Raw genomic sequence first — 23,638 nt, forward strand, 5'->3', positions numbered from 1 at the left:
ACTGTTAAATCATGACCTCCCATTCTAACTTCTCCGCCACACTCCGTGTCTCATTTCTCTCCTTATTATCTTCAATATACTATATAATTACCTTATTTTTTTTTACTTTCCCTTTTACTTTATTATTTTTTTTAATTGTATACAAATGGGATACATGTTGTTTCTCTATTTGTACATAGAGTCAAGGCATACCATTTGTGTAATCATACGTTTACATAGGGCAATGATGTTTATTTTTTTCCCTTCCCCCCACCCCTCCCACCCGTCTTTTCCCTCTATACAGTCCTTCTTTCCTTCATTCTTACCGCTCTCCTTATCCCTAACCCTAAACCTAACCCTAAACCTAATGCTAACCCCTCCCACCCCCCATTATATGTCCTCATCCGCTTATCAGCGAGATCATTCGTCCTTTAGTTTTTTGAGATTGGCTTATCTCACTTAGCATGATATTCTCCAATTTCGTCCTTTGGCTACAAATGCCATAATTTTATCATTCTTCATTGCGGAGTAATATTCCATTGTATAAATATGCCACAGTTTCTTTATCCATTCATCAACTGAAGGGCATCTAGGTTGGTTCCACAATCTGGCTATGGTGAATTGAGCAGCAATGAACATTGATGTGACTGTATCTCTGTAGTATGCTGATTTTAAGTCCTTTGGGTATAGGCCAAGGAGTGGGATAGCTGGGTCAAATGGTGTTTCCATTCCAAGCTTTCTGAGGAATCTCCACACTGCTTTCCAGAGTGGCTGCACTAATTTGCAACCCCACCAGCAATGTATGAGTGTTCCTTTTTCACCACATCCTCGCCAACACCTATTGTTGCTTGTATTCTTGATAATCGCCATTCTAATTGGGGTGAGATGAAATCTTAGGGTAGTTTTGATTTGCATTTCCCTTATTACTAGGGATGTTGAACATTTTTTCATATATCTGTTGATTACTTGTACATCTTCTTCTGTGAAGTGTCTGTTCATTTCCTTAGACCATTTGTTGATTGGATTATTTGTATTCTTCGTGTAGAGTTTTTTGAGTTCTTTATAGATTCTGGAAATTAGCGCTCTATCTGAGGTATGGTTGGCAAAGATATTCTCCCACTCCGTAGGCTCTCTCTTCACATTTCTGATAGTTTCCTTTGCTGAGAGAAAGCTTTTTAGTTTGAATCTATCCCAGTTGTTGATTCTTGCTTTTATTTCTTGTGCTATGGGAGTCCTGTTAAGGAAGTCTGATCCTAAGCCAACAAGTTGGAGATTTGGACCTACTTTTTCTTCTATAAGATGCAGGGTCTCTGGTCTGATTCCGAGGTCCTTAATCCATTTTGAGTTTAGTTTTGTGTAGGGTGAGAGACAGGGGTTTAATTTCATTCTATTGCGTATGGTTTTCCAGTTTTCCCAGCACCATTTGTTGAAGAGGCTATCTTTCCTCCATTGCATATTTTTGGAACCTTTGTCTAATATGAGAAAATTGTATTTATTTGGGTTTGTGTCCATGTCCTCTATTCTGTACCATTGATCTACCTGTCTATTTTGGTACCAATACCATGCCATTTTTGTTACTATTGCTTTGTAGTAGAGTTGAAGATCTGGTATTGCAATACCCCCTGCTTCGCTCTTGCTACTGAGGATTGCTTTAGCTATTCTAGGTTTTTTATTCTTCCAGATGAATTTCATAATTGCTTGCTCTATTTCTGCAAGGTACATCATTGGGATTTTAATTGGAATTGCATTGAATCTGTATAGCACTTTAGGTAGTATAGCCATTTTGACAATATTAATTCTGCCTATCCAGGAACATGGGAGATCTTTCCATCTTCTAAGGTTTTCTTGAATTTCTTTCTTTAGTGTTCTGTAGTTCTCATTGTAGAGGTCTTTCACCTCTTTGTGAGATTGATTCCCAAGTATTTTATTTTTTTCGATGCTATTGTGAATGGGGTAGTTTTCCTAATTTCTCTTTCTGAAGATTCATCACTTATGTATAAAAATGCATTGGATTTATGAACATTGATCTTGTAACCTGCTACTTTACTGAATTCACTTATGAGTTCTAAAAGTTTTCTGGTGGAATTTCCCGGTTCCTCTAAATATATAATCATGTCATCAGCGAACAGGGATAGTTTGAGTTCTTCTTTTCCTATTCGTATCCCTTTAATTTCTTTGGTGTGTCTGATTGCTCTGGCTAGAGTCTCAAGGACGATGTTGAATAGAAGCGGTGAAAGAGGGCATCCCTGCCTTGTTCCAGTTTTTAGGGGGAACGCTTTCAGTTTTTCACCATTTAGAATGATATTAGCCATGGGCTTAGCGTAGATTGCCTTTATAATGTTAAGGAATGTTCCCACTACCCCAATTTTTTCTAGTGTTTTGAGCATGAAGGGATGCTGTATTTTATCGAATGCTTTTTCTGCATCTATTGAAATAATCATGTGATTCTTAACTTTAAGTCTGTTGATATGGTGAATGACATTTATTGATTTCCGAATGTTGAACCAACCTTGCATCCCTGGGATAAAACCCACTTGATCGTGGTGCACTATCTTTTTAATATATATTTGTATGCGATTTGCTAAAATTTTGTTGAGAATTTTTGCGTCGATGTTCATTAAGGATATTGGTCTGAAATTTTCTTTCCTCAATGTGTCTCTGTCTGGTTTAGGTATCAGGGTGATATTGGCTTCATAGAACGAGTTTGGGAGGGTTCCCTCCTCTTCTATTTCATGGAATAGTTTGAGGAGTATTGGAATGAGCTCTTCTTTAAAGGTTTTGTAGAACTCGGCTGAGAACCCATCTGGTCCTGGACTTTTCTTTGTTGGTAGGCTTTTGATGACCTCTTCTATTTCATTGCTTGAAATTGGTTTATTTAAGTTGTGTATGTCCTCCTCGTTCAGTTTAGGTAATTCATATGTCTCTAGAAATTTGTTGATATCTTCGAGGTTTTCTGTTTTGTTGGAGTATAGATTTTCGAAATAGCTTCTAATTATGTTTTGTATTTCACTCGTGTCTGTTGTGATGTTTCCTTGTTCATTCCGAATTTTAGTAATTTGAGTTTTCTCCCTCTTTCTCTTTGTTAGTGTGGCTAAGGGTTTATCAATTTTATTTATTTTTTCAAAGAACCAACTATTTATTTTGTTAATTTTTCCAATTGTTTCTTTGTTTCAATTTTGTTGATTTCAGCTCTGATTTTAACTATTTCCTGTCTTCTACTACTTTTGGTATTGGTCTGCTCTTCTTTTTCTAGCACTTTGAGCTGTAGTGTTAAGTCGTTTATTTGTTGATTTCTACTTCTTTTTTTGAATGCACCCCATGAAATAAATCTTCCTCTAAGTACTAGCTTTCATAGTGTCCCAGAGATTTTGATATGATGTGTCTTTGTTCTCGTTTACTTCTAAGAATTTTTTTATTTCCCTCCTGATGTCTTCTGTTATCCATTCATCATATAATAGTGTATTATTTAATCTCCAGGTATTGGAGAAGTTTCTGTTTTTTATTCTGTCATTTATTTCTAATTTCAATCCATTATGATCTGATAGAGTACAAGGTAGTATCTCTATCTTCTTGTATTTGCTAACAGTAGCTTTGTGGCATAAAATATGGTCTATTTTAGAGAAGGATCCATGTGCTGCTGAGAAGAAAGTGTATTCGTTCTTTGTTGGATGGTATATTCTATATATGTCCGTTAAGTCTAAATTGTTGATTGTGTTGTTGAGATCTATAGTTTCTTTATTCAATTTTTGTTTGGAACGATCTATCCAGTGGTGAGAGAGGTGTGTTAAAATCGCCTAGTATTATTGTGTTGTGGTCTATTTGATTTCTGGAATTGAGAAGGATTTGTTTGACGTACGTGGATGAGCCAATGTTCGGGGCATAGATATTTATGATTGTTATGTCTTGCTGATTTATGCTTCCCTTAAGCAGCATGTAATGTCCTTCTTTATCCCTTCTGACTAGTTTTGGTTTGAAGTCCACATTATCTGAAATGAGGATGGATACTCCAGCTTTTTTGCTGTGTCCGTGTGCATGGTATGTTTTTCCCCATCCTTTCACCTTTAGTCTATGGGTGTCTCTTTCTATGAGATGGGTCTCTTGCAGGCAGCATATTGTTGGATTTTTCTTTTTAATCCAATCTGCCAGTCTGTGTCTTTTGATTGATGAATTCAGGCCATTGACATTCAGGGTTATTATTGTGATATGATTTGTATTCCCAGTCAATTGACTCATATTTGTTTTTGACATGATTTGGTTTCTCCTTTATTTGGCTATTCCTTTAGGCTAGCGCCTCCTGTTGCTGATTTGCATCGTTGTTTTTCATCTCTTCCTCATGGAATATTTTGCTGAGAATGTTCTGTAATGCTGGCTTTCTTTTTGTAAATTCCTTTTACTTTTGTTTATCATGGAAGGATCTTATTTCATCGTCAAATTTGAAGGTAAGTTTTGCTGGGTATAAGATTCTTGGTTGGCATCCGTTTTCTTTCAGGGCTTGGTATATGTTGTTCCAGGCCCTTCTAGCTTTTAGGGTCTGGATTGAAAAATCTGCTGATATTCTTATTGGTTTCCCTCTGAATGTAATTTGATTCTTTTCTCTCGCGGCCTTTAAAATTCTGTCTTTATTTTGTATGTTAGGTATTTTCATAATAATGTGCCTTGGTGTGGGTCTGTTGTAATTTTGTATGTTTGGAGTTCTATAAGCCTCTTGTACTTGGTTTTCCATTTCATTCTTCATATTTGGGAAATTTTCTGTTATTATTTCATTGAATAGATTGTTCATTCCTTTGGTTTGTTTCTCTAAGCCTTCCTCAATCCCAATAATTCTTAAATTTGGCCTTTTCATGATATCCCATAATTCTTGTAGATTCTGTTCACGATTTCTTACCATCTTTTCTGTTTGGCCAACTTTGCTTTCAAGATTAAATAATTTGTCTTCAATGTCTGAGGTTCTGTCTTCCAGATGTTCTATCCTATTGGTTACGCTTTCTATGGAGTTTTTAACTTGGTTTATTGTTTCCTTCATTTCAAGTATTTCAGTTTGTTTTTTTTTTCAGTATCTCTAACTCTTTATTGAAATGATCTCTTGCTTCCCGTATTTGCTCTTTTAACTGTTGATTGGTCCGATCATTTAATGCCTGCATTTGCTCTTTCATCTCCTCCTTCAATGCCTGCATTTGCTCTTTCATCTCCTCATTAGCTTCCCTGATCATTTTAATTACGTACATTCTGAACTCCCTTTCTGACATTTCTTCTGCTGTGCTGTCATTGGGTTTTATTGATGTAGTATCTAGGTTTGTTTGGGACATTTTCTTCCCTTGTTTTCTCATATTGGTCAGCTGTCAGTGGGACCCTGAGATATTGCAGTTTTCCGCTATTGGCTTATAGTGTCCCGGTAGATTTCCAGTGTATCACCTCCCAGCCTTCAGTAGCCTGATGTCTTGGAGGAATCTGATAAAGCAGCGCATCCGAAGAAAACTGCCCCTAGCCCCCTACTGGTTCCATGGTTTGGAACTGGTTCTGTGCGGAAATGCTCTCACTGTGGGCCTGCACCGTGCAGCTGGCCGTGTGGGAGGAGCCCACTGCCGGAGTGTGGAAGGCTACCTTGGGAAGACTCTAGCTTCCCTGCCCGGCTCCGATAAGCCACCTCTATCTGGGCCTGCCACCCGGGCCGAGGTTTACCCAGTGGGCAGACTCACCTGTGGCTCTATTTCAGTCCGAGTCTCTCAATGCCTCCCTTAACTCCTGGGTTCTGGAGCGACTGGGGGTGCAGTCACCCTCTAGGCCACCATCTTGGATCGCCCCGTGAAGAGAGCCTGCGGCCGGAGTGGGCAGAGCCGCCTGAAGAGGTCTCTGGCTGCCCTGCCCTGATCCCAGAGGCTGCTTGCGGATCGAAGCTCTCTGTTGGTTCGGGGACTTGTGGCTGGTTCTATGTAGAAAACCTCTCACTGGCGGTCTGGTCTGAGAAGCTAGCCTTGAAAGGCACCTCCCACCGCAGTGGTCCAGGCTACTTGGGGAGGTCTCTGGCAGTCCTATTCTGGTCCCTGAAGCTGCTTGTGTGCCGGAGTACGCTGCGCTGCACTGGCTCCATGACTCGGAGCTTGTTCTGGTCAGAAAGGCTCTCACTAGCGGTTATAATTACCTTATTTAGGTCTTCATTTTCTTCTCTCTTTAAGAGAATATAATAACTGTGAGAGTTGAGTTGTTTTCTACAATATCTCCAGGATCTGAGAGAACATTTGGCCCTTTATACACATTTGATAAATAATTGTGGAATAACAGTATGCCAATTAAATTCCTTGAACTGTCCATGCTTTGTGGTCTATATAATGTCCAACTCAAATATCTCCAACAAACTATACAAATACAGATATTTGATAAGCAAAGAATGATTTCTTCTTCTTTGAAATGTATGTAGGGAACCTAACAGTGCTTCCTCTGGTAGCTATTAGGATGAGCTCTTTCACTATTTAGTTAATTCACAGGAGCCTTCTGTAATATGTGAACACTAGAGAAGAAAGAAAGAATCTACTTCTACATCTTCACTTTTCTTTGGGGAACAGTAAAATTTGGTGTTTGATTATAAATAAAATTCACAAATTACCTCCTCTTTTGAGAAAATAGAATCAAATCATTGAGAGAGCCTCAAACCCCAAAAGACCATGATGCAAGCAAATAAATATGCATGACACCTTCATCTGGACTTTCATCTCCTCTTCTAATATGTACCCTGAAGTTAGCAAAATTATCTTTAGTGCTCACTCTTTGCAACCTGTGGGTGATACGAACTGGATGATCCAATTTCTTAGAAGTCTCCCACTTGTCTTTTGCTCTGTGGAACATTATTTTCTCCCCTATCTCTGACCTTCTCAGCATTCATCCAGGATGTGAGTGGAAACTTTATAACATGTGAGCCATGCACTCTCAATGTTTTTCAAAAATAACAAGAAACATTTTCTTCTTGTCTTTGAGAACAATGAAAATACTTCATTAGAATAAAACTGACAAAAAGTTAAGGTTAAAATAGTGGATTTTCTTGTTTACCTGAGTTCTGATGGATACTTTTTACTTAGTTATCATTTCCCTCTAAAATGTGATCTATATATGTATATATATGTGCACACATGCACACAGATATATACATATAAAGAGGCTTAGAATTTTATGAAAGGATTATATTAACTAAGTAACCTAATTTATTTATTTTGATGATTTTTTTTACTTGATGAATAAATATGGCATATTTCTCTTTCCAAAGATAACATCTCTCCCAAGCTTATATATTGCTTTTCATTTCCATTTTTGCTGTTGTTGCACTACAGGATTTACTCTAAACTGCAGTTCTGGACAAGTATTATTCCCAAGAAATACTCTGAAACAAAAGGCAAGTATCAATAATGACTTGAAACAAATCCTTTGTCAGTGATACTTCTCTATATAAAATAAATTAAATGACTAAGAGAAGGATCCTCAGTAAATAGAACAAAAGAATGTCTAAGAACAAAAACATAACACACTGAAGTATAAGTTATTGAAACAAGATATTAGGGGACATAATTTCTCAAAATACTTTTGTGACTGAGTGAATTATTTTCTTAGAAACATTTAACAGACTAAATTGAGACAAGGCATAGACTCAAGGATTCAGCAGTCCCAATTTGCTACACTGGTTTTCATGCAGGTTCAAGGGCAATCAGAGTCTTAAATAGTAGTCCTTCCGATTTTAGTGCCATCTCAATGGATCTCAAAAGAGTCAATCATCTTTGTGTAATATGGCCTGAGAAACTCTGATATTGTCTCCCCATAAACAAATATGACAAGAATTTCTCTAATTAGGGTCAGAGAGTCTTACTTTTGAGAAGCGTTCCTTGACTTTCTATTATTTATAAAATCTAAAGATATTTCCAGGAGTGAAAAATAAGTCAAATTTCACTGAAAATGTGTTAAAAATTTACTATCAGTTCCATAATCATAAAACTTAACCAATCTTTCAATTACTCCTGCAGCTGACTGGACTATGGTTAACAAGTACAGGCACTTTGGACTTATCCACAGTCACTCAGACCAGCTGATCTCCCTAAGGCCAATTCCACAAATGGTATGTAATATTCATATATCCACCTGGAGGTATATAAAAATATTTAGGCAGATCAATTTAGAGACCAAAGCATAGAATTCTTCCTAACAATATACACTGCACTGAGCTCTCTACAAGGGAAAAACGTATTTTTTAAGTACTAAATCTTGCTAGGATACACAAAGTAACATAAAAACCTCTTTATCCTAAAGTGACAGAGGTTTTTTTAGTATCATTATAAAACACTGTAAGTAACCAAAAGTAAAAATAAATATTAATTTGTTCCCTATTAGGCAATATATTGAGATGTGGTCTCTTAAAATATCTTGATTTAGTACATTATTATTATTTCACTGTCATAAAAAATAAATGTAAAGTATCCATAATAGTGTCAAAATAATTCCACATATGCAGAAAAGCAGTACAATATCAATAATGCAGGTAAAATGAGTATATTCCTAGTATCTAATCTAGGGTTCCTGGTGAAGTAAAATTTGTCTCCAATTCATATTTTTTCCTCCTTGCTATTATTGTGACTTTTAAAAATAATATTGTTTGTTCAGAACTGAGTCTTGCAAGTTTGCAGGTCAGTTTTGCTGCTCAAGAAACACTTTGTTTACCACCTTATAAAATTAATAATAAATTCTATGTCTCCAGGAAAAAACAACATTCGACATTAAACAGCGATAACCTCTGTCACCTCCATGACTTCTACAACAATGAATGTGTCCGACCAAGAACACAAGCTCTCTGTTAGCCACTTTATCCTCATGGGCTTTCCCTCCAGCCCACAAAGGCAGCTCCTCTACTTTGGGCTCTTCTTCGTAACCTACACTCTGACCCTGACGGGCAACGCAGCCATCGCCTGTGCTGTGAGGGCAGACCGGCGCCTTCACACTCCCATGTACATCCTCCTGGGGAATTTCTCTCTCCTGGAAATATGCTATGTCACCTCCACCGTGCCTAACATGTTGACCAACTTCCTCTCCACAAGTAAGTCCATCACTTTTGTGAGTTGTTTCGCACAGTTCTACTTCTTCTTCTCCTTTGGGTATGATGAGGGCTTCTTCCTTTGCTTCATGGCCTTTGACAGGTACCTGGCCATCTGCCATCCTGCATTACTCACGCATCATGACCCAGCAGCTGTGCACTGGACTCATCATCTTTGGATGGTCATGTGAGTTCATCCTCTTTCTAACTCCATTTATTTTAATTTCCCGGTTACCCTACTGTGATCCAAATATCATCAACCATTTTGTGTGTGATCCTGTCCCACTGATGATGCTGTCTTGTGTGGAAGACACCACCACCCAGTCCATTTACTCTGCCTTCAATGCTTTCTTCATGATTGGCACTTTGCTCTTTATCCTTTGTTCTTATGCTCTGGTGATTCTAGCTGTGGTGAGGATGCCCAGAGCAGCAGGCAAATGCAAGGCTTTCTCCACTTGTGCTTCTCATTTGGCAGTTGTCACCCTTATTTATTGTTCTATCTTGATGATGTATGTTGGACCTGAATCAGGACACACGGTAAAAATGCAAAAAATCATTACCTTATTTTATTCTGTGATAACACCTCTGTGTAATCCTCTAATATATAGCTTGAGGAACAAGGAGATGAAGGATGCTCTGAGGAAAATTTTCAGAACTGAACAAGGTGTTCATAAAATATAAGAGAGACAGACTACTTCTCTCAAATGCAACTTACCTTAGTAAGACAAGGATGATATGTGTCTACAAATTCATCATATTTTATTAAGGACTGATACAATGAAGTTCCATTATCATCTTAAACAGCATTGACCATGAGAAAATGGATTGAAAATATTGTCTGGACTTGGAGAGCAGAATTTATTATTTTTAGCATTATGGGGTTTTTTCTTTTCTTTCTTTTTTTCATCCTAGGGATTGAATTTAGGGTCTTCTATGTGATAGGCAAGTGCTGTATCACTGAGCTACACACCCAGCCCCAAATGTTTAATATCTAGTAAATGTAGATCATTTTTACTAGATCTCTTTCTTAAAATTTTCTTTGCTTTTTTATTCTTTCAGATAAACTGTAATTTAGTTTATTTCCACTTCAAAAAAGCTTTCTTTGTATTTTTATTGAAATTCTATTGCTTAAAATTTATTCACGAATTTAGGAAGAAATAATATCATATAATGTTAAATTTGTCTAATCAAGAATATTATCTTGAATTATTCTTGATTTATTTATGTGTTATTTCATGTATTTTAATAAAGTTTTGTAGTTTTTAGAGAAAAAAGAAAGGCAGGATTTATGTGAGTTCTGCAGAAAGGAGTGTTTTATGTTATACTTTGTGTAAGAAATATAAATGAAATAGCTGAACAATTGCCTAAAAACTACAAACTATAAATACTTTGGAAATTCCTTCATAATGACTTTAATAGTAAGTTTAAAGTGTTCATAATTTTAATACTGATTTTCATCTGTGGGTCTTAAGGAAAATTCATGCAATTTTCATTAGTCTTGATTATATGGAAGGAGCAATAAAAATGACTCAATAAATTACTGTGTTATTACAAAAGTGTTTTTTTATATTTGTAATTTTGTTTAAGTTAGTTATTGACCGCACTTTGTTCACCCAACTTATATTTGTCCTATTATTAAGCTCCTTGTCACTTGATGGAATTGCAAATTATTTGGTACATTAAGAAGCACTTCCTTGAGACACAGATAAGCTTTCATTATATCTCCTCCTCAGTTCATACCTCTGGCCTCAAGATGGGAAGTGGAGTCAGTTTCATATAACCTTCTGACTGAGGAAGAGAGGACCTCAGGTTTGGTTCACAGGTGGATTATCTGAATATGCCAATAGTCAAAAGATTCACTGTACTGGTCAGAGTGATTTATTCTAATTGTCAATGGTTGCTGCTACCTAACAGGGACATGGAGGAATAGGAATGGAATGTAGAGGATACACTGGGGCTTCTTTTGGTACTTTCATGCTCAGTGATATCATTGGATAAGAAAGTAAAATGTATACAGCCTTACAAGGCAAAGCAACTAAGCTCTCAGAATCCTGAGATCAATGTCTAGGTGACCCCAGAGGCAAATGACTTAGGTCATCTGAATTGTTCTTTGAAGATGAAGAGCTACAATAAGTGGTGGAGGAGGGAGATGATCATCATTAAATCAGTTTTGGAGTTGAGTTTGAGGTACCTCCAAAACATCCAAATAAAAATATCATCTAGCAGCCAGGTCAAAACACCGTATAGCAGTTCTCACTGGGAACTCTAGGAATATAACTTGTAATTTAATGTAATTATGGCAAATAAGTGGTAATGAAAGTTTTCAAGAATAAAATGGCCTAGGTGATAGCATAGCATTAAAAGATTTGAAGTCTTGGAATTCAGCCTCACAGAACTTTAATATTTAATGACCAAAGGGAGGGTGGCATCTACAAATGAGAGAGAGGAGCTGTAGCAGAAATGTGGAAATTTATGTTTTCGTGTATCCGTTGAAATTTTTTAAAATGTTAGAATGTGATAAATATATAGAATGGAATGCTATTCAACATGGAACCTTAATAAAACCGGGTGGGGGGGTGGAGTAAGTTGCATCCCTGACATCTCCTACACACAATCACGTAAACCTGTCTTTCATTATTTCTCTCCACCTAAACTCATTACCCTCTAGCTATATAGTTTACTTAATGTCAGTTAAGTAAAGCAAATGTCAGTTAAGAAAATCTGGGACTTTTAACCATTTTTTTTCATTGCTATATCCATGATCATTCAGAAAATTGCCTGAAACAGAGACAGTGAATTATTATTGTTAAATTAACAAATCAGTTCTCAATATTAAAATATGAATATAAATAAATAAACATGTACAGTCAATTTTATGTTTAAATACAAAGACAAGTCTAACTATAAATGTAAGACAGATAGAAGAGAAAACCTCCTATGTTAAATGGTTATATTATCATTTTTTTCTTGCTGATAGACTCTCTAGTGTTTTCTACAATGAACATGTAGTTCCATTTGTATAATATAAGCAGGAAATATTTGTTAAAAAATTAATCTTACAAGATATCCCCAAAATGGAAAGCCTTCACAAATCATTGCTCTAAAACTACACATAGGACAGAAGGGAGGTGGAGGGCGTGGAGAGTACCATGACCTGACTATGAGTCTCAAGACTTTTTCACCATAAAACTCCACAAAGAGGATTGTTTAAAAGGCCAATCCCATGCAAAAAGCTTAGGAAATTACCATGATGTATCAAAATGTTATCACTGCCCCATACCTGAAATTTGAGGATTCAACATTGCAACTTGAAAAAACCTAAAATTTGAAAAGCTACTTCAAAGGTGGGGAGACTCTCTAAGAAGTCTTAAATACATAGGTCTTAAACTCACTCTCACTGCAAATTAGTTTCAATGTGGTACAACCTATTGAGGGGAAGAGCAGCAGAGTTGTAAATTGTAAAAATCAAACCCAACTACAAATGATTGCACCTTGTCCTACCAGGTCAGTATTAAATGAAAGTATGCTCTTGTGAGTCTCTTTTCCTCCTCCCAAATGACACAAGGAAACAGGAAAGACTCAGAGCCACACGCACTGCTCAGGGGAGGCAGAAATGACCATGGAGGCATCCCAAATGTACTTCTCACAAAGGTGCCTGGTCCTCCACCAGCCTGGATGCTTCCAAACCTGTTCTCAGCAGAAGAATGATCCGGCACCCACTGCAGGTGGACCACTTCATTCTAATTGATGTCAGATGCCAGTTTCCGCTCCACAGTCACATCCAGAAACCCAATCAGGACCTACTGTCCATCAGGGGCCCTTAGCTTAGCTAGTAAATGACTTCCTGATTCCAAAGGAAGGAGCTGTTGTTTTTGCTCAATTATTTATTTGATTAATTATTTGCAATTCCACTAAATATTTGTTTTACTAGACAGTGAATGAGTTAGGATGATCCTGGCATATTCAGGCTACCTGGCTCAAGTTCTCCCTGTTTCACTGACTGAGGCCAGAGACCTGTGGTGAGGCAGAAGCCAAAGAGCTTGCTACAAGTGCCTCAGAGTCAGGGTTGCCATGCCATCACAAAGAAGAGAAAGATAAGAAAAAGCATGTGGAAAAAGCTGAAGAATTATTGTATAAACATACAATCTCTAAACTTGCAGTGGGGAAATGTGTGAAAATGTTCTGGAGAATGCTGCTTTTTCAGAAAGTTTGACTTTGCAACATTTTCTTGAAGTGATGTGATTTTATGGAAGCATTTTCCTGAGTTACATTTCACCTTAGACTAAAAAGGATGAGGACTGATATTGAGGTACACAGATTATTGTAATAATGAAAAGTTCATAGGAAAGAAGCTACATAGCCATTAAAATGGCAGAAAATCAATAGATGTTATCTATAACAGATCCTCGAGTTGAATGTGAAATGGTTTCGAGATGGAGTCTGGAACCCAAAATGCTATCTGGTGTCTCCCAAAGTATAAACATTCAGGGAGCCAGGACCACCAGGCAGAAGAGAGGCTCTCGCTGGTGACACATGGCTGGTCACGAGCCCCTCTTCCCTGGTACCTGCCAAAATGCCTCACTAAGAGAATATGGTCCTCTGTTGCAAGTCCCAAGTCTCCACCTTGCAGTCTCTGTTTGGAGAGAGGCATCATTTCAGCTTTCCAACGACTTTTATTTATGGACATACTGCCAGCGGAAAGACCTATGTAACACGAACTTTGTTGGAAACTTCAGCGCTCCCACATGTCTTTGTGAATTGTGTTGAAAGCTTTATCTTGAGGCTACTTTTGGAAAAGATTTTAAATGAGTTGAGTCATCTTAGTTCTTCAGAGGAGTCATGTTCTACTGAAATAACCTGTGAAACAGTTAATGACTTTGTTCGCTTGTTTAAACAAGGAACCAAAGCTGAAAGTCTCAAGGATCAGACTGTAAACATTGTTCTAGATAACGCAGAATTATCTAAGAGATATGGAAGCAAATCTTTTGCCTGAATTTCTTAGGTTTCAAGAATTGATAGGCAGAAATGTGACTGTTATCTCAGTGGAATTATTTGAGAAAAGTTTCATCCAAATACTGGGTACTTTGAGCCACTTGTCCTGTATTTCTCTGATTATATCATAAGGAACCTTCAAAAGATCTTATCCCATGATCCTTCTCTAGAATATTCATCTGATTTTTATGCTGCCTACCTTAATATTCTTCTTGAAGTTTTCTATACTATTTGTCGGGATTTGAAAGAGCTTAGACATCTAGCAGTACTTAATTTTCCTAAATATTTTGCATGTGTGGTTAAAAGAGAAGCAAGTAAATTGCGGCAGCGTCTGGAATTCCATCCAGTGCTTGACAAAGATCCTCTGGAGGATGATTGCAAAGGCTCATCCTAAAAGGAATTGCCGGATGTTTTGCTCCGGAGCATGGTGTTTTTTCTGCTGTGTTTTTCTGATAATATATTACTCATTTCAGTCTGAATGGATTGCTTAAGGGGATGAGGGGAATACAACAAAAATTCAAAAAAATATTACCTACAATCTGAAAGACAGTGGGTCTTTACCACTAACAAAATTAAAAATAATTTTACAACCATGCAATGAGTCCCTGAAAGCCTCTGGAGAAAATAGTTATAGATCTGCCTTTGTCTCCAACAGGCTGGTTAAATTTTAACAATGGTTTTTTTTTATGTGTGGTGGTGAGGTAAGAGAATAAGGTTCCAAAACATTCCTTCCTTCCTACAAAGAATATGTCACCCCTATAATAAATGTTGGTACACAATAACCATTGGGACCGCTGCCCTCCTGTAACCCTTAACTCAGCAATTTAGATATTAACCAGAGGGACCTAATAGAAATGGTCACATGAGATTACTTGTCTATCACTTTAACCACGAGAATAATAAGAATAGTCTTAGGTCACATAGAGTTTAGATGTTAAGGAAATAAACATTGTATTAGCTCATCAACGTAGTTAGATATTCTTAAAACAATTGTGATTAGGTAAGGATGATCTGTAAGGTTGTTGTTTTCTGCCTATGCTTTGGAAACCTCTTTAATATTAACCACAAGACTGCCATTATAGCCTGAAGAAAAATGTATATAAACCCAGCCTTCCCCAGAATAAAGTGGGATTGATTGCACCAGAACTAGAGTCTGTGTCTTTCATTCTCCATCCATCGCTGACGCTGTCTCCCCGCGCCCCATTTACCAGTGTGGAACCCATGGACTCCTGCTAGGGCTGGACCCCGGCAGTAAATGTGATACTCACAAACTGTGAAGAAAGCCACGTGTGGGAAGCTGTCCTTATTTAGCAGAATCAGACTAGGTTAAGCCATGGGACATAGAGGCCTGGCTTCTAGGAACTGCCAGGAAGTATGTGGCGCTGCATGGGAGTGGTTCCCTGTCTCCTTCTAGAATTTTCCCCCTAAGAGGATGATGCCCCTAAATTCACCCTATCCTGTCCATCACAGAAGCAGCTTCTCCTGGTCCTTGCCCCCTTTACCTGTATATTATAAATAAAGGAGAGTTGGGTGACTCCATAGGTAAAGAGGCCAGAGTTGGTATGGCCGCACCTGTCATACCCCCTCTCATAAAAAGAGTATTGGCTCTCATGTGTTTATTGAGTAGATAAGTTTTTTGGGTAATAGAAAAACCACCAACATCCTCCTCCGGCAGTCAACCCTTTCCTCCTCCACACCGGGATGTGACAGAGAGGACCCCAACAGCCATGCAGACTGTTTATCTCAGGGAAATATCAAGTTCCCAGTGGGAAAAGCTACAGAAAGATGATACAGATCCTGGACAACTAAAAGTTCTCTCAGTATATACTCATGTGAAACTTCCATACTACTCTAAGTTTATTCTAATTGCTGCATACCTTGCATCATACAATCCAGCAACAAGTGACAAGAGAGTCTTCCTTAAGCATAATGGAAAAATCAAGAAAACCAGCTTTCTAAATAAACATGAAAAGACAAGCAGTCATCTCCTGGGCAAAACCATTTCCATTAGACAAATTATTAGCAATATTATATATCATCATGGACAACAGAGTTGCTCCGACAGCAAATATCTTTTCCCAAATCACCTCTCTAGTGACCCTTCAGCTGTTAACCCTGGTTTGCCATGATCATCAGCTTGAAGGACGAAAATACAAATGCACAGTTTCACTAGACTTCATCAGAGCTGTTGCAAGAACAGTGAATTTTGACATAATAAAATACTTGTATGATTTGTGTGAAAACAAGCTGCAAAGCCATATAGACACTGGGACAATGACTAAGCAAAGTTGTGTTCATCCAACTACGTAGCTGGCCAGGGAAAGGAGTTCTTTGGCTCTGTTGGATTTGTCTAAACAGGTGCTGGCCCAGCATAGAATCTGATGGAAATATTCTGATTAGTCTGAGTGAATGTGAGCAGAAGATTATTTACCAGAGACCACGGAGTATTTGGAAGCAACGTGTTAATTATAAACAGCAGGGTTTGAGCACAATCTGTTCTACTCTTAATGATGTTATCCTAACACTGAAACCCACTTACTTAGGGCTGCATTTTGCTCTGTGAACTATCCCCTGCACTTTGAATGTGCCAAAATCCCTTGTTTATATGCCCAGTCTTTTCACTTCCTCTCCATAGGAGCCTCTACAGTTGCTTGCCAAAGCAGCTTTCCTAAGGTCACTGTTTTAAAAGATCATAGTTGCAAAATATAATAAATATAAGTTCTTTTTAAAAAAAAGTGTAAACTTTCAGCATCCATGAGTTGGCATTGAAAGGAGAATAAGATTGGGGTGGGTGACAGAAGGAACCTAGTGATCTAGGTGATGCCACTCTGGATAATTGCTCTAAATTTCTCCTAGCCAACAGGCAGAGTGAGTAGGCATTTAAAGGCCCGGGGCTTCCATCAGTTTGCTCAAGAAATTATGAGGATTATTCTGCCACCTTGTGGCTTGGGATCCACCTGCGTAAAGCTTGAAGAGTAAAAGATACTAAAAGGAATCACAGATGCCTCACTGAAGAAGGAAGGTTCAAAAAACTACCCTCCTCCCTCCTCTTTCCTCCTCTTTAGAAGTATGAACTTGTTCCAAACTGCCCATCGCTATCCTCAGGGGATGATGGTGTATTTACTTAATTGCTAAAAATGAATAGGATCTGAAGTTTACCTCTTGGATGGGATTTTTGCTGAGATAGAGTTCTAATTTTTTTTTTTCTGATTCAAGTGACTTGATGCACTATAAGCTCCTTGAGGTCCAAAATGAATTAATTTTCTCTCCAGAGTCCAACTCCCAATGTCTCTTCATTAAATCAAGCTGTTTATCAAAGCTAGTACTTCAGTAACAATATTATTTAAGAACTAAGCCCCCAAAATGACTTAAGTGTTAACCAGAGTGAATGAAAGGCATACATACAAATTTTACATCTGCTAGCAGTAGCCAGATTCAAATTAGATATAACTTTCACTAGTACTCTTGAAAAAAAGAGTCAAGCTGCACTTAAGCCCAGTCTTATCTCTAAGCCACTGTGAATTTGTTGTGTCACTTTTAACAGGTAGCACCTCCCTGACACTCTGCATGTAAAATCTTCTGGCACAGAGTCCCACATAGGACAGGCTTGTGGGAAAGGCCCAGGGGATCTGAGTGCAAAACGAGACCCCATGTGATTCTTCCACACACTGAAGTGTGATGGTCACTGGACCTTCAGAGGGAGCATCAGTCCCATTCCTGGGTGACCTATAGATGCAGGAGAGGGCAATAACTTTAAACCACCACATCTCTGGAATAAGAAGGGCCAATGAGCTCTCTCTTAGGAAGTAATTGGGAAGGTACTCAGGATTTGGGGAGTCAAATTTACTACCATTGAAAGGGGAAATTCAGGAGTCCTTGAAATCACTAGTGACATCCATTCTCAGTCTGACTTTTTAAGTCCTCAGGCAACCTGTAGGTAACAGGTGGGCCCCAAACCAGAGGATAAACTAGGTGACAGTCTCACTGATGGATTCAGGGAGGGCCTTCACCTTCAGGCACTGGAAGGAAGGCACCCTGGGAGGGTTAAGTGAAGCACTGTGATTGTCCCTAATGTTCCTAAAGGGCAGTGTCTAGCGGCAGAATATGGCCAGAGAGGGTACACAAGAAAAGGGAGGGGGGCTTTCCTGCAGTTTGCTATTTTTTGTATTACTGCTAAAGAGGATCTTTTGGGAAGATGAGCATGTGTCAAAGCTGCTTCAGGTATCCAAATCTTGCATGCCAAAGTTGGTTCTAGAAATATAAAGTGTACTCACCTGGGAGTCCCTTGCCTGTGCTGACTCAATGTTTACTTCATCATAAATATTGCTGCAAAAAGTGTCAGAACACTTATTATGTTTATCTATAAATACATTTTAGATTATAAAAAAAGACATGTGATATCATTCATTTTCAAATTCGCATGTCCATATGTTGGGCCCTACAATGGAATACACATGAAATATTTATTTGAAAATCTTGCCAGAGTAATCTTATACAGCACCTCTTTTTTCCCCTTATATTTTTTGGATGACATGATGACAGAACTCAGTGATTAAAACATGAAATTAGAATTTTAATTCCCTCTAATACCAAAGCCAGAATTGGGGACAGGTCGCTAGTGTAGAAATAAGGAATCAGGTCAAATGGAGAAAATGAAGGCCATGAAAGTCATCTGCATCTGGGAAGTTGGAGACTGCTCCTCCCCTCCAAGAGAATGGAATGTCAGAGACCTCTAGAGTCCACTGATTACCAAATTTACCTGCCCTTACCAAGGACTGCAGGCAAAGAGTTGCTAATTAATGATCCCTGGGACCTAACTGCCTAAATCGCTTTGGCCCTCCCCCTGCCCATCTGCTTCTCACTTTTTTGCCATCTCACCTGCAAAACAGCCTAGTCACTAGGCAGGAAAGAAAGAGATAAGGGGGAAGGAACAGGAGAACAAAACTTATAAAAAGGGCAAGATTTGTTCATCCCAGGGATTCTGCCTTTGGATCCCTTCTTCCCCCCAGGAGAAGTCTGTTTTTACTTTTCTTCAATAAAGTTTCTTACTTTCTACTCTACACTTGCCTCGGTGTGCTTCACTGCTGTTATACTTCAACATCTGAGGAAGTAGGACTCATCAAGATAACCGGCAGTATCAGTAGGAAAGGGAAAGTTGAATTTGTATTACCAGGTGGAAAATACAATGTTCTAAAGGAGAAACCTAATGATCCCTAAATATGATACACTTACAAAAAGAAGAAATGAGCAGAATATTTCTGAAAGACAGAGAAGTCTGTTCTTTAAATCAAGAGATGAAGAACAGATAATATTCTCAGACCTGGGATTACCCACAGGAAAGTAGGCTGAATGACAGATTCAAGATTCTTAACTTATTCAAAGTTCACACAGATGTCCCCATTTCACATTTCAGTATCCTAGCATGTTTGATTATTTATGACTGCAATATTAAACCGACCAAAGCTTAGTGACTTAGAACAACTGACATCATTTATCTTATTCAATGAGTCTGTGGATTTACTGCACTCATCTGGGAAACATTTTTGCTCCACATGGTAATAGCCCAGTGTGTAAGCATGATTACACCTGAAGCAGACAGGAATCATCACTTAAATGGCTGGCTGCTACTTGGTGTTGAATGTTGGCTGGAAGCTCAGATAATGCTTCAACTGGAGCATCTTAGTTTTGCTCCAAGTGTTTTGAGCTGCAGTGGTAGAAGCTATAGATCTCATAAGGCCAAAACTTGGAAGTTCCACAGCATCACTCGATCACATTTTATTAGTCAATAAGGGTCAGTGGACCAGCCTACATTGAAGAACAGGAGAAATAGATACAATCTCATGATAGGCCAATGGCAGTCACAGTATAAAAGATTATGATTCCTTGGGCCATCAGAAATAAAAACACAGTGTACCATGTTCTATCCTCACCATGACCAATCATCTCTCTGACTTGAAAGTTATGTGCAATGTATTCCCCAAAAGAGTCATCTCATTCTGCCATCAGGCATTAATGCACAATCTGTCATTTAAAATGTTCCATCAGGTTCTTGGGAGAAACAACATTACAGAATAACTATAATATTCATTTCTATTCAAAAGAAGGAAGCACTTTTCATCTTCTCCTTTCTTTTTCTTCTTCTTTCCTTCCCTTTTTGAATAATTCAGTCATCAGATCTAGCAGAGATGTGGGTGTCTGGTGGAGAGTATACATGCAGTGACCAAGATGGAAGTTTTGGAGTCCAAGAAGGTTTGGAGGGTGGTAGGGGAGGGATAATTGAGCATGCAGTTTTGGAAAATAATAAGAATTAGAAGTGTATCAGTGTGTGGACAGCCTGGTGAAAGGTGTCCATGCCTAAGCAGGGTGTCAAGTCCATCTTCACAGACAAAGAAATGGAAGGATGGTGGCATACAGGAAGATTAGCAAATAAGTTAATCATTACATATAACAGAATTCAGGTTTCTTGCTCCCAGAAAAGCGAGGTAACAAGTAAAGAAAGGTTGAAAGACTAGAATAAGTGGAATGGGATTGTATATATCAGCATGAACTCATTGTTTCCAATATATATGGATAAATATAGAAATAGACCTGTCAACATAGGGCCTGGGAGCAGTGATGCTCCAATAACAATGAGCACACCTACTGTGCTCTACCACAAGGAACAAGAACTTTCTGAAAAAAATGGCTAATTTGGGGGTTAGAATACAGAAAATACAAAACAATCCTGGAATGTGCACTTGGTTGCCAGAAATCAAGGAAGTGCTTGAAGAATTATAGGGGCAAATGAAAATGATACAAAAGTAAGCTGGTATAGGTTCCCACCAGCCAAATCAGGGACACTTTGGACTTCTAAGATGTGATAGTTACAGATTTGTAACATTTGGTAAATAATTTTGAGAACATAGGGATATAAATAAATGAGTAAATTGGACGCTTGATGAGCAATTCGATATTTATATAACTCAAAGTAGCTCCTCGTAATCTGCTAACTGATAATATATGGGAAAAGACTTACTTTATGGTGGGGTAGTCTAGCAAACACTGTTTGAATCAAAGTGAGCATTATCACAAATGGAAACTGAAATCATGTAGATGACACAATACACTAGAAGGATGTAGAGTCTCTGCCTGCCAAGATACTTACCCTGAATCTAATTCTGAATTATGTAAGGCAAATTGAAGAACATTATACAAAATGACTGGCCTGTGTGATTCACAAATGTCATGGTCAAGAAAAGACCTAAGAACTAGTACCTTTGGAAGAGAATAAAGAAACATGACAACATTGGCTACCTTGGAGGTATGCTACTCAGAGCTAGCCTCAAGGAATAATCTGCTGACTAGCTGTGAGGAGAGCAGTTAGCTGACAGCCTGATAGCCTCTGGCAGCAGTACATTTGGGATCCACCACTGTATTTCAGTAAAAATTAAAAGAAAGAAAGAAAGAAAAAAGAAAGGAGGGACAGAGGGAGGAAGAAAGGAAATAAGGAAGGAGAGAAAGATAGAATTTACTTATAGAAATACTGACTGAAAACTTGCCACATCTAAAAAGAGAAAGGAGCATACAGATTTATGAGGCCAATGGATACCAAATAAGATGTATCCAAGAGAAGTCCATAGTGAAACATATTATAATTAAGTCACCAAAAGTAAAATCAAAGAGATAATTTCGAGGCAACAAAATAATACTGACAGAGAAAAATTGCCAGAACTTCTCCGTCCTAGGCATCTAAACTCTACAGGTTACATTAGAGCTCAGATGAGATGAGAGAACATGATTATGAGAACATAATTTCTGTGCTACAGAAAATGAAGAAAAGGCAAGTAAGAGCTGAGCGAGCTAATCACTACACTTGCCCTACATAAACATATGAAAGGTCTTCAAATTTAAAACAAAAGACACTAAACATCAACACTAAAGCCTGTGGACACTGGCAAAGTTATATACATAAAAAAAAAATTACAGACAATGGTGGTGTAATGGAATGGTGCTGTGCAAAATGCTTTATTCTAATTTAAAAGTCGAAAGACAAAATGGTATAAATTACTATAATTTCAACAATACAATAGTAGATACACATATATAGAAGATGTAAATTGTGACATCAATAACAAAGTGGGGGAGGCTCTTTCCACAAGGTGATCCAAGATGGCGGACTAGAGGGTTACTGCATCTCCTGTCGCTCCAGAATGCAGGATTCCAGAAGGGGAGGCATTGAGAGACTCAGACTGAAATAGAGTCACAGGGCAAGTCTCCCCCACTGGGTGAAGCTCAGCCTGGGCGGCAGGCCTGGATGGGGATGACTTATCAGAGCAGGGCAGAGCTCCAGCCCGCAGGCAGCTTCAGGGACCAGGACAGGGCAGCCAGGGACTTTCCCAAGCAGCCCTGCTCCTTCCAGCGGCAGGCTCCTTTCACGGCCAGCTTCTCGGAGCAGACCGCCCAGTGAGAGCCTTTCCGCATAGAGCCAGCTTCAAGACCTGGAACCACTAGCGTGCTAGGGGCAGCTTTCTTCAGAAGCACTGCATTATCAAGTTCCTCCAAGACTCAGGCTACTGAAGGCTGGGAGGTGATATACTGGAAATCTACAGGGACACTACAAGCCAATAGAGGAAATCTGCAATATCTCAGAGTCCCACTGATATCTGACCAATATAAGAAAACAAGAGAAGAAAATGTCCCAAACAAACCTAGATACTATATCAATAAAACCCAATGACAGCACAGCAGAAGAAATGTCAGAAAGGGAGTTCAGAATATACATAATTAAAACAATCAGGGAAGCAAACGAGGAGATGAAAGAGCAAATGCAGGCATTGAAGGAGGAGATGAAAGAGCAAATGCAGGCATTAAATGATCACACCAATCAACAGTTAGAACACCAAATACAGGAAGCAAGAGATCATTTCAATAATGAATTACAGATACTGAAAAAAAACCAAACAAACAGAAATCCTTGAAATGAAGGAAACAATAAACCAAGTTAAAAACTCCATAGAAAGCATAACCAATAGGATAGAACACCTGGAAGACAGAACCTCAGACATTGAAGAAAAATATTTAAATTGAAAACAAAGTTGACCAAACAGAGAAGATGGTAAAAAATCATGAACAGAATCTACAAGAATTATGGGATATCATGAAAAGGCCAAATTTAAGAATTATTGGGAATGAGGAAGGCTTAGAGAAACAAACTAAAGGAATGAACAATCTATTCAATGAAATAATATCAGAAAATTTCCCACATCTGAAGAATGAAATGGAAAACCAAATACAAGAGGCTTATAGGACTGCAAATATACAAAATTACAACAGACCCATACCAAGGCACATTATTATGAAAATACCTAACATACAAAATAAAGACAGAATTTGAAAGGCCGCAAGAGAAAAGAATCAAATTACATTCGGGGAAAACCAACAAGAATATCAGCAGATTTTTCAATCCAGACCCTAAAAGCTGGAAGGGCCTGGAACAACATTTACCAGGCCCTGAAAGAAAATGGATGCTAACCAAGAATCTTATACCCAGCAAAACTTACTTTCAGATTTGACGACGAAATAAGATTCTTCCATGATAAACAAAAGCTAAAGGAATTTGCAAAA

The 23,638-nt window shown here is 38.2% G+C and overlaps 1 pseudogene; it reads left to right on the plus strand.

Annotated features, from left to right (window-relative positions):
- Nucleotides 1-13,616: 13,616 nt before the first annotated feature.
- LOC124976415 (origin recognition complex subunit 5-like) lies at nt 13,617-16,345 on the plus strand (annotated as a pseudogene).
- Nucleotides 16,346-23,638: the final 7,293 nt, after the last annotated feature.

Source organism: Sciurus carolinensis, chromosome 2, assembly GCF_902686445.1.
Source record: "Sciurus carolinensis chromosome 2, mSciCar1.2, whole genome shotgun sequence".
NCBI classification, from domain to species: Eukaryota; Metazoa; Chordata; class Mammalia; order Rodentia; family Sciuridae; genus Sciurus; species Sciurus carolinensis.